General features: G+C 37.2%; 1 long non-coding RNA gene and 1 pseudogene across 4 annotated transcripts; one reads left to right on the forward strand and one right to left on the reverse strand.

Annotated features, from left to right (window-relative positions):
* Nucleotides 1-1948: 1948 nt before the first annotated feature.
* Nucleotides 1949-3930, reverse strand: LOC106337645. Of its 4 annotated transcripts, none has more exons than XR_001269093.1 (7): nucleotides 3519-3930; nucleotides 3313-3385; nucleotides 3168-3215; nucleotides 2901-3082; nucleotides 2661-2828; nucleotides 2341-2573; nucleotides 1949-2265 (listed from the first exon to the last, which is right to left on the reverse strand). It is a non-coding gene; the product is annotated as an uncharacterized LOC106337645 (long non-coding RNA). The 4 variants fall into 4 exon arrangements; XR_001269090.1 differs by having other exon boundaries at nucleotides 1953-2265; nucleotides 2382-2573; XR_001269092.1 differs by lacking the exon at nucleotides 1949-2265 and having other exon boundaries at nucleotides 2446-2573; nucleotides 3313-3362.
* Nucleotides 3931-4119: 189 nt separating this feature from the next.
* On the forward strand, nucleotides 4120-11700 carry LOC106338393 (annotated as a pseudogene).
* The last annotated feature ends 914 nt before the right edge of the window (nucleotides 11701-12614 follow it).

Raw genomic sequence — 12614 nt, forward strand, 5'->3', positions numbered from 1 at the left:
GCTCGGTCGCTACGTAGCGACCGAGCTCGAGCCAAGCTTGGTCGCTACGTAGCGACCGAGCACACGTCCCGCTCGTTCGCTACGTAGCGACCGAGCTCGAGCCAAGCACGGTTGCTATGTAGCGACCGAGCGTCCGTCCCGCCCGCTGCCTACGTAGCGACCGATCTCAAGCCAAGCTCGGTCGCTACGTAGCGACCGAGCTCGAGCCAAGCTTGGTCGCTACGTAGCGACCGAGCACACGTCCCGCTCGGTCGCTACGTAGCGACCGAGCGTCCGTTCCATTTGGTCTCTACGTAGCGCTCAAGCCAAGCTCGGTCGCTACGTAGCGACCGAGCGTCCGTTCCATTTGGTCTCTACGTAGCGCTCAAGCCAAGCTCGGTCGCTACGTAGCGACCGAGCGTCCGTCTCGCGCGGTCGCAACGTAGCGACTGAGCTCGAGCCAAGCCTGGTCGCTACGTAGCGACCGAGCTCTTCCGAAACGTCGATACGACACGAATCCATGCATTCTCGTCTACCCTTCGATGTTGTCTCCCGAAGACCGTAGCGAACCCATTTCATGTTTTCCGCCATTCGAAGTCATCAATCAAACTTTACGATAAAAACCGCAGAAATTTCGTTTTTATCGAAAGAAGTCGTAATAAACGCTTCAAGTCGAAAGACGGCCCAAAGGGACCTAAGGCATGACTCGAAGCCCACCTTACGATTTCTTAACCAGCAGCCCGTAAACCGTGGGATGGTTTACGCTTGGTTCGCAAGGAAAGATAAATGTCAAGTTTCCACAGATAAATACAAAATTTTGAATATAATTACGAAGATCGGGAAAAATGGAATATATCCATTTTTAGGCTATGACGGCTTAAGAGCAGAAGGGGAAAAGCGTAAACCGACCTAGGAGCGAGTATATAAGGAGTCCTAGGCGAGAGGCATGAGGGAAAACTTTTTTGACTCCGAACTCTTGGCACTTAGAAACTCTGGGGCATTATTCTCGACATGCTCTGTTTCCATGACTGGCACCCGATTACCAGACGAACGTGCACAAGCATTTCACTCTCTTGGTTCACTCTTGAACTACGTTCGGCTTGATCCTCGAAAGGGGTACGTAGGCAGCCTTTCATAAGGTTCAGTCCGAAATCAATCAAAAACATTTTCTGTATTTTCTTCGTCTTTTGTTATCGAGCTGCGAGTCAACTAGGTTTGAGCTTTTAGGCCGCTAGAACTAGGGTTCCCACATCGACTCGACTAAAACTAAAACATGCTTAAGAACATCAGAGTTTTTTTTTTGCTAAAATGTTAACATCATAGTTAAAAAAAAGGGTTTGCATATTATAGAGTAGGTTTGCATATTATAGAGTTCAAACGTCACACCAAGTGAAAAGAACATTTATTGATCACTTGGCTAATCAGGTTGATTCAGCGGACACTAATCAATGCAAATTTAACTGATAAATTTCCTGAAAGAGTTCAATGTTAACATGAGAAATTGTAACGTTAGTAAGACTTAACGTAAATAACATGAAAGGTTTGTTATAACTTATAACGTTCACTGAGGTCACAAAAGAAGAAAACAAATAGGTAAAAGTATGTTAACATGAAATGTATGATGTAACTTCTTAAAATATTAGTATATTATATGCAATTTAATATATTTTTGTTGAATAAAATTAGTTTTTTTTGATAAAAGAATATAATTAGTTTCTTATTTGGAAATGGGGGAACAATTATTTTTTATTACAACTTGATAAGTAATGGTCAAGTAAATATTCATCTGAACTTTATCCGTAACCGTAAATAATAAAAACTATCTAATCTCACCATATTTAGAAACACAACTTGACATGTCATTTGGTGTCTTATTGTTATTGCTCACTTGTGACGTTGCTATTTGTTGTGCAAGTCGAAAACATAATATCTACTATATCGTCGACACATGAGGAAAATGATTCAGGAAAAGCGAATAACAGTATAAGGTACAGACTAAAAGAAAAGGTACATGCTAAACTCAAAAACTCATCGAGAACACACAGTTCTTGAATCATAAAGTAGAACAGAACATAAGAGTTATTTTTAACCAAACAACCTATAAGTACTTATAACATCAAAATCATATTCAAAAGCTTGAAACTTTGTTTAAGACTTTGGCTGCTCCTTTCCCTTGTAGAGAGTTGAAATTGAAACATCAGAAACCTTGACAACCTTGTACCTAACTCCAGGAATATCTCCTACAGCATGACTCTTACGACCAAATCCAGAAATAAAGAACTCGTCCTGCAGACATTAACAAAAGATGATTCAACATTTCACAAAACTAATCCACGTTTAGTAAATTGGTCACAGCATAACCTTCTTTCCATTCTTGATAAGTTGTACTCTAGCACACTTACCGATCACATAGTTAGGCTGCTTAACCTCGATTCCGTTGCATATTCGAACACTAAGACTCACGCATCAACACCACTGTCCACACTAAAATTAAGCAGATAAAGAAGCAAATTCATATATAGCTCTTACGTTTTCTGACGGACGATTCCTTTTGCATGAGAAGGACCCAACAAAAGGCTTCTTCCTTTCATTTCCTATGGTCAATAGAAACGGACAAAGAAAATAATCATTTATCTTGAGGTTTTAAAAGGGGAACTTGAAGAAGTGGTATAAGTGAGTACCCGATGTTGGGGTTGTCAAAGAAAATTGTTAACTTTCGCTTGTCCAGTCTAATAGTCTTAGATTGTCCTCCAGTCAAGTGAGGAAAGTTTCTACTTTGTGATGCTCATAAATAACTTACTGTGGAGTTAGACGGTGTAATTTAGGGTAAATACTCTGGAAGAAAAGAACTAAACACAGATTTCAAGTCAGAGAAATGCTTGATCACAACTTTGGAACAAACAGAGGGAAAAGAAGCAGACCTTACATGGAGCTAGCTCCTTGTTCTATTGGCAATAGGAGTTTCATATTCGGTGGAATACTACTACCCATCTAAGAACAACATTCTTTTCTTATTTGAGTTGTTCTCGCTAGCCATAGTTTCATACTTGGCTCGGTCTTCATACGCAGTCTCGTAAACCTGTTGTTCACAGCCATATCCTTTCTACACTACAAACATAGAGAAGTACATAACATTAATGATTGATCCTACATCATGACTTGAAGCACCATTAGAGCAGTTATTCTACCTGCCTGAACCCATCTTTGTATCTCTGTCCATCAAACACTCGTTGTGCCTACAAAATCACACATGAGATTAAATGTCGCATCTAAACACAAATACAAAATCTCAAATCTTATCCATATATGATGGAGTTTATAAGTGAATTATACCTCACACAAAGGCATATCTTCTTCAGAAAACCAACATCTTCACTTGAAATCTGAGTTTAAATATGTATATCATCTGTTAACAAAAGATCCATAACTGGATTTAAGAAAAAACTCTTGTAGTTCTAACACAACGCATAAATATTTTGATTACGGAAACAGATTAGCATAATCATTTATATCAGTATGATTCAAACTGATTGACCAACCTTCTTCACAATCTCTCCGTCAACGGGAATTGATTTTTTTTACCGGAGATTCTCGGAGGGTTGAAAACGGTGATAGCTGTAACCTGGTAAGAACCTGGATGATGATGATTCAATGGTGAAGTAGCTTCTACGGCAGCTGAGCTTAGAATTCCGGTGGATTGCATGGCCATGGATGTAGCTTCTTCAGAATAGGTTTTGATTTAGATTAAGACATATATTTATATAAGAGAAGGATCAAGGGAGGTGAAAAGAAACATTCAAGGATGGTTTTAAGATCATTATTGATTAATGATTGAGAAGGTTACGCAAAAACAAATCAAATCGGAGAAGGCGAAGTGGAAGAGTCAAGAGACTTGAAGCTTGAAACAACGATACAGGTTTCTCTGTTTTTTCTCTACATGGGCTAGGCTGATAATTTTCATAAACCCATACGGAAGTCTACTCTATTTCAGCTTTTGGGTGATGTGGCAAAACCAAATCTTCTCATTGGTTGATTTTTCATGCCAATGTGGATAGGTTCAATGGAGTTCATATTCCTCTTTTATTACTTGTTTGATAATAATGAATATACTGTAGCATTTTAACTGAAATATAAACTCTGAATGATTTCTGCGTACGTGCAGGAATCAAACCATTTGTGACGTTGAACCATATGGACTATCCTGAAGAATTTGAGAACTTGTTTCAAGGTTGGTTGAGCCCCGAGATGCAGTAAGTGGTTAACCTGAATTTCTAATCAACCAAAAAAAAAAATAATTTCTAATCAACGAACATATATAACCTAAAATTCAACACTAATTACTTTATTTTGTAGGAAAGAATTTGTTTATTTGGCTGATCTATGTTTCAAGCATTTTGGAAACCGAGTTAAGTACTAGACCACGATAAATGAACCAAATCAACAATTAATTTTTGGCTATATAATGGATAGATTTCCACCGGCTCGCTGCTCTTCACCGTATGGAAATTGTAGCCAGGGGAATTCAGAAACCGAGCCTTTCATAGCCGTGCTGATGTGATCTTGGCTAGCAATGGAACTGAAGAGATGGATCAGCTTGAACCAGAGCTTAAGGAATTTGAAGAAAGAACCAAGGAGCTGCTTGAACCTGAGGAAACAAATGACAAGGACCTAGAAGTGCCAATTGGTCCAATGACTAGATCAAAACAAGCAAGATATCGACAAGCTCTTCATTAACTCTTACACACTATCCAGGGCAATCTAGAGTGTGCTGATCCAACCACACTGATTGTGATTCAAACCTCTTAGATCTTTCATCAAGAGAGGTGTTGTGACTTGCACTCTTTTCCTTGGTTTGGTTTTGTCCCATTGGGTTTTCCAAACAAGGTTTTTAATGAGGCTTGGACAAAACACTTATACAAAAGCCTCTTGATGAATCCAGACCCATTTCCCTTCTAATTTTCGTCCAGAAATATCCTAGGAACCTTTTCTCTTTTAAATTTGAACTTTAGTCTTTGTTTTCATTAATTATGTTGTGTTTCCAAGAAGCTGTGCATGTACAGTCTTCTTCCCTATATTATGGACGAAAATCTCTCAATAAAATCATCAAACTCTGAATCTTGTTTGATCAAAGCTTGTTTAGTGTATTCGAATTTCTCCTTACCTTACAAGCAAATCTGATAGTCTGAGAGCCATTTCCGCATCTCTTAGAAGTATCAACTCAATCCACTGCTTATTTCACCATCACAATCATTGGAGAACATTCGGGGACGTGATCATTTCACCTAGGATCACTTCAACTGGTATCAGAGCTGATCTCCATCATCAGGTTGTGTTTTTCCAGTTCTGCAACTTTTAAACTTTTCATATTCTGTTATCAGATCTGTTCTAAATTCTAGATCTTGCTAGAAACGTGTTTATTAGGGTCAGATCTACCTAGAAAAAGTTTTAAAATCGCTAAATAATCTGATTTGATTTTCGAAATTGCAGAGAAAAGAATTAGGGTTCTTCATGAAAATTTCAGAAATCTAATTATTGTAGATTCAATCCCATTACTTTCTGTTATATTATGTTTCTGTGATCTCTTTTACTGGTTTTGTGTTTGGAAATTCAACAGGAACCATGGGAGAAGAAAGCAATCAGAACAATGGAATGGATCAACTACTACTTGATGCTTTGACTGCACGCATGACTACTGTGATGACTACTTTTATGGATCAGAGACTAGAGAACTTCAGAACTGAGGTTGTCCACTCAGAACGTGAGAGATCTAGGAGGAGTCCAAACCAGTCTGCTTCAGAAAGCTATTATAGTCATACCAACAGATCCAATGGCACCAGGAGAAGGAGGCGTGATCAGGAAGCAAGGCCACAAACCAATGATCCTCCTGGTGGTTTGAAACTGAAGATTTCTGAGTTTAAAGGCACTGCTGATCCAGAAGAGTATCTAGAATGGGAAAAGAAGATTGAACTTGTGTTCAATTGCAGAGACTACACCACAGAGTACAAACTGAAGCTTGCGCCTACTGAGTTTAAAGACTACGCTTTGAGTTGGTGGGATAACGTAGTTACATCAAGAAGGAGAGCAGGAGATTTTCCTGTTGAAACCTGGAACCAGATGAAGGTGATCATGAGGAAGAGATTTGTACCGAGCCATTACCATAGAGAGCTGCACTTCAAGCTCAGAACACTGTCTCAAGGAAGTAAATCAGTTGAAGAATATTATAAGGAGATGGAAACCCTTATGCTGAGAGCTGATATACAAGGAGACAGAGAAGCAACAATGGCCAGATTCATGGGTGGTCTAAACCGAGACATCATGGACAGACTTGAAGTTCATCATTATGTTGAGATGGAAGAGCTTCTGCACAAGGCAATTATCTTTGAACAGCAGTTGAAAAGAAGAAGTTACAAGTCTAGCTATGGAGCCAGCAAGCCCCACTACCAGAAGGATGAAAAGACCAGAGAATCCAAACCATTCTCCAAGCCTAAAGTGGAGGAAAATAGTATTAAAGGAAAGGAAGTAGCCTCTGCATCTAAAACCAGAGACATACAGTGCTACAAGTGTAAAGGTTATGGACACTATGCCAGTAGCTGCTCCAACAAAAGGGTTATACTCTTCAGAGAAAATGGAGAAAATGAATCAAAGGAAGAGGAACAATCTGAGTCTGAAGAAGAAAGAGTGGAGATGGCAGCTCGTGGAGAGTTACTTGTCGCAAGAAGAACACTGAATCTGCAAGCCAAGACTGTTGGAGATGAGCAAAGAGAGAATCTGTTTCATACTCGCTGTATGGTTCATGGCAAGGTGTGCAGTTTGGTTATAGATGGAGGAAGTTGTACCAACGCTGCAAGTGAAACCATGGTTGAGAAACTTGGTCTGGAGATCATGAAAAGGCCAACAGCTTACAAGTTACAGTGGCTTAATGATGAAGGAGAGATGGAGGTGAAACACCAAGTCAAGATACCATTGTCTATTGGGAAGTATGAGGATGAGATATTGTGTGATGTGTTAACATTGGATGTTGGACACATACTGCTTGGAAGGCCTTGGCAATCCAATAGAAGAACTCTTCATGATGGGTTCACAAACAGACACTCGTTTGAGTACAAGGGAAAGAAGACTGTCTTAGTTTCTTTAACACCGCAAGAAGTCCATCTAGATCAGATCGCTTTGAAGAAGAACAAAGTTTCATCAGAATCAAAGACAAAACAGGCTGCCAATCTGTTGCTTCAACCTAAGGGAAGTTCTTTACCTCACTTGCTGTTTGTTTTTAAAGAATGTTAAAACATAACAAAGCTAGTGCATGATCTTCCAAGCAAAACACAGATGCTTTTGCAGGAATTCAAAGACATCTTTCCAGAGGAAGCTCCACAAGGATTACCACCTATCAGAGGGATAGAGCATCAAATCGATTTTATTCCAGGAGCTTCACTTCCAAACAAGCCAGCCTATAGGACTAATACTTTGGAGACCAAGGAACTACAACAACAAGTCACTGAGCTTATGGAGAAAGGTCATATCCGTGAGAGCATGAGCCCATGTGCCGTTCCAGTCTTGCTTGTACCAAAGAAAGATGGTAGCTGGAGAATGTGTGTCGATTGCAGAGCAATCAATAATATCACTGTAAAGTATCGACATCCCATTTCTAGATTAGATGATATGCTTGATGAGTTGCATGGTTCTAGCATATTTTCTAAAGTTGATTTGAAAAGTGGATATCACCAGATTAGAATGAAAGAGGGTGATCAGTGGAAAACTGCATTTAAAACGAAACAGGGGTTATATGAATGGTTAGTGATGCCATTTGGGCTGACTAATGCACCTAGTACTTTCATAAGGTTAATGAACCATGTTCTTAGGTCATTTATAGGTCATTTTGTTGTGGTTTACTTTGATGATATTCTGATCTACAGTAAGAACTTGGATGAGCATATTGAGCATCTTAGGAAGGTTCTAGAAGTGCTTAGAAAGGAATCCTTGTTTGCTAATCTAAATAAATGTACTTTTGGAGCAGATAACCTTGTCTTTTTAGGCTTTGTTGTGAGTGCAGAAGGTATCCAGGTTGATGAAGAAAAGATTAAAGCAATCAAAGAATGGCCAAGCCCAAAGACAGTTGGTGAAGTGAGAAGCTTCCATGGTCTAGCCGGATTCTACAGGAGACTTGTCAAGGATTTTAGTACTTTGGCTGCACCACTAACTGAAGTAATCAAGAAAAACGTTGGGTTCAAGTGGAAACAAGCACAGGAAGAAGCATTCCAAACCTTGAAAGAGAAACTCACCAATTCACCAGTTCTTTCTCTCCCTGACTTTTCTAAAACATTTGAAATAGAATGTGATGCATCTGGTGTTGGTGTAGGTGTTGTGCTCATGTAGGAGAAGAAACCTATAGCTTTCTTTAGTGAAAAGCTTGGAGGGGCTACTCTGAATTATCCAACGTATGACAAAGAACTCTATGCGCTTGTCAGGGCTTTGCAAACATGGTAACATTATCTTTGGCCCAAGGAGTTCGTCATCCACACTGATCATGAGTCTCTTAAGCATCTCAAGGGACAACAGAAACTGAACAAGAGACATGCTAGATGGATTGAATTCATTGAAACTTTTCCCTATGTGATCAAGTACAAGAAAGGTAAGGAAAATATAGTTGCTGATGCACTATCTCGAAGGTATGTTCTCTTAAACACTCTTGAAACCAAACTACTTGGATTTGAACATATCAAAACTTTATATGCCACTGATTCTGATTTTAAGGATATATATGCTTCTTGTGAGAAGTTGGGTCGTGGTAAATACTTCAAGAGTGATGGTTTTCTCTTCTTTGAAAATAGACTATGTGTGCCTAACTCCTCTTTGAGAGATTTGTTTGTCAAGGAAGCTCATGCAGGTGAACTTGGAGGACACTTTGGAGTGGCTAAAACACTGAATGTAATGCAAGAGCACTTCTATTGGCCACATATGATGAGAGATGTAGAAAAATCTTGCGAAAGGTGTGTTACTTGCAAACAGGCTAAGTCCAAAGTCCAGAACCACGGTCTGTATACTCCTTTACCCATTCCTTTGCATCCATGGCATGACATTTCAATGGATTTTGTTGTTGGGTTACCTAGAACTAAAACTGGAAGAGATTATGTGTTTGTAGTCATTGATAGGTTCTCTAAAATGGCTCACTTTATTTCATATCATAAGACTGATGATGCTGTGAATGTTGCTAATCTGTTCTTTAAGGAAATTGTTAGACTTCATGGAATGCCTAGGACAATTGTTTCTGATACAGACACTAAGTTTCCTAGCTTCTTTTGGAAAACCTTGTGGTCTAAGTTAGGAACTAAACTGTGTTTCTCTACTACCTGTCATCCACAGTCTGATGGAAAAACTGAAGTTGTCAATAGAAAATTGTCTACCTTGTTGCGTGCATTGATTAAAAAGAACCTTAGAACTTGGGAAGAATGTTTGCCATATGTAGAATTTGCTTATAATCATGCTAAGCATTCTGCAACTAAGTTCTCTCCATTTGAAATTGTCTATGGTTTCAATCCTTTATCACCTTTGGATCTAATGCCTTTACCTTTGAGAGAAAGAGTTAGCTCGGATGGACAAAAGAAAGCTGAACTTGTTAAGCAGATACATGAGAAGGCACAAATCAATATAGAAAACAAGACCAAGCTGTGCGCTAAGCATGCTAACAAAGGAAGAAAGGAGATGATCTTTGAAGAAGGAGACTTAGTTTGGATACACCAGAGGAAGGACAGATTTCCTAATGAAAGAAAATCTAACTTATGCCTAGATTGGATGGTCCTTTCAAAGTCATCAGGAAGATCAACAACATTGCCTATCAACTAGATCTCCAAGGTAAGTATAACGTGAGTTCAAGCTTCAATGTTACTGATTTAGTTCCTTATTGTGCAGAAGAAACGGATTTGAGGTCAAATCCTTCTCAAGTGGGAGAGGATGATGTGATCTTGGCAAGCAAAGGAACTGATATGACTAAAGAGATGGAACAGCTTGTACCAGGAATTAAGGAAGACAAAGAAAGAACCATGAAGTCGCATGGATGTGATTATGTGGATACAACTGAGTGGATGCAACTCAGTGAATATGATTCTTTCGACAAGCTCTTCATCAACTCTTACACACTATTCAGGGCAATCTAGAGTGTTCTGATCCAACCACACTGGTTGTGATTCAAGCCTCTTAGATCTTTCATCAAGAGAGATGTTGTGACTTGCACTCTTTTCCTTGGTTTGGTTTTGTACCATTGGGTTTTCCAAACAAGGTTTTTAATGAGGTTTGGACACAACACTACATATAAGCCTCTTGATGAAACTAAACCAAACCAGGCCCATGGAAATATCCTAGGAACCTTTTCTCTTTTAAATTTGAACTTTAGTATTTGTTTTCATTAATTATGTTGTGTTTCCAAGAAGCTGTGCATGTACGGTCTTCTTCCCTATATTATGGACGAAAATCTCTCAATAAAATCATAAAACTCTTTTCTAATAGCCCTAATTATTCTATGAATCTTGTTTGATAAAAGCTTGTTTAGTGTATTCGGATTTCTCCTTACATTACAAGCAAATCTGATAGTCTGAGAGGCATTTCCGCATCTCTTAGAAGTATCAACTCAATCCACTGCTTATTTCACCATCACAATCATTGGAGAACATTCAGGGACGTTATTATTTCACCAAGGATCGCTTCACGCGCATAACACGATCCTCACACATGCAAAAGCCGTTAACATATACCAAATCAAATATCAGGTAATAGACCAATATATAATCTTATTTCGATGTTCCATATCAATATAAATATATATTTTTGTAGAAACAACAAAGCGGAAGCATTGGCATTGTTCTACAAACATCATGGTTTGAACCCGTAAGCGATTCCACTGTGGATAAAGAAGCAGCTGAGAGGGCTCAGTCATTTTACTCAAATTGTTATGCTCCGTAACAACTTATGAGAGCAGAGAAAAAGAGATGTTTAATTATAAATGTACAATTAGAACAATTTCAATAACTTTCATCATCTTATCTATATGCATCTTAACATACTAGGATTTTAGATCCCGTTATGTATGGGATATATCCAAAGAAATGGTGAATATACTTGGAACAGCATTGCTGCGATTTTTGACCAATGAAGTGAATATCTTAAAGAACTCAAGAGTATATTTTACGGGTATCAATCGCTATACAAGTTACTTCATCCGAGACTGTTTGGTATCTCCTTGTAACACCGGGTCTGGAGCTTTTAAAGCCGAAGGATTTGCTCTCAAATTAGATCGGATAGGCAATGTCACAATAGGTGAACTTGTAAGGACATTTGTAGTTTTCTTATATTCAGTTTGCGACTATACATTTTAACATTTTCGTGTTGTTTCATTAACAAAACAATTTATGTGTTTTTTTTTCATGACAGATCGACGTAAATTGGCAGCATATTTATCCTGAAGGATTCCGAAAGATGTTGGATTATCTGAAAAATAGATATCCGGAGATACCATTCTTCATAACAGAAAAAAGTACTAGACTCAAGATTAAACAAATGATCAACTCATGATAATAGTTTTTTGAAAATCTCATGAACAATTCGCTTTGATGGTTTGAAGGGTTTGGGGACTTGCAAAAACCCGAAACAACGATTAAAGAACTTCTACATGTTGCAAAAAGAACCCAATACATGAGTGGATACTTGGAAGCTTTACAAGCAGCAATGAGGTAAATAATCTGTTTTAAGTATGCTGCGATCCAATTCCGAACTATAATTAGTGCATTTAATTTAGCCTTTAAACTAGCTTATCTAATGCTAAACAAGGTGTTTTTCTGCATCATGTGTAGAAATAAAAGTTTTATAATTTAAATTTTATTTAAAAATAAAATTTTGCTAAATTTTTATATTTTATTATTTGATTAGAATATTTAATTTTAAATTTTAAATTTAAATTTAATGATATATAAAAATTAAGATAAAATAAATTATTTTTTTAAGAAAATTATATTTAATTATATATATGTATATATTTTAAGTTATAATCTTGGAAATATATTTAATCTATTTCTATTGATTAAAATATAATAAATCAAATTATATAAAATTAGAGAAACTTTGGTTAAGTATATAATTATCAAATGTAAAAGTAAATAATATTTCTAAAATTTGTAAATATTAACGAAACGAATGGTAGTGAGATTAGAAAATTACCATTTAAAAAAAAACTGCATAAAGTTTTTAAGATTTGATTTTGCAACAAGAATTATAAAATTATATAAATTAAATTAAATAATATTTCGAAAATTATAAATTATTATTATATTATATTCTACTATTATATTACTTATTGTGATATTAATGATTGTTTATGAGTTATTAAAATATTTTAAAACTTTTACGAAAAATATAAATTAACATTATATGTAAATGTTCATGTCACCATTAAGCTCAAGTCATATCGCCATTGTTAATATGTCATGTCATTAATTTTTTTCTTTCAAAATTAATAAAGTGATAACACATTGAAAATCACTCGTCAAATAATGTCTGGAGAAGTACTAATTTTGTACGTATTTTTTGCAGGGATGGAGTAAATGTGAGGGCTTTTTGCAGAATTGACCTATAACTTAAAGTCAAACACAAAA

Source organism: Brassica oleracea, chromosome C4 (genome assembly GCF_000695525.1).
Source record: "Brassica oleracea var. oleracea cultivar TO1000 chromosome C4, BOL, whole genome shotgun sequence".
In the NCBI taxonomy this organism is placed as follows: Eukaryota; Viridiplantae; Streptophyta; class Magnoliopsida; order Brassicales; family Brassicaceae; genus Brassica; species Brassica oleracea.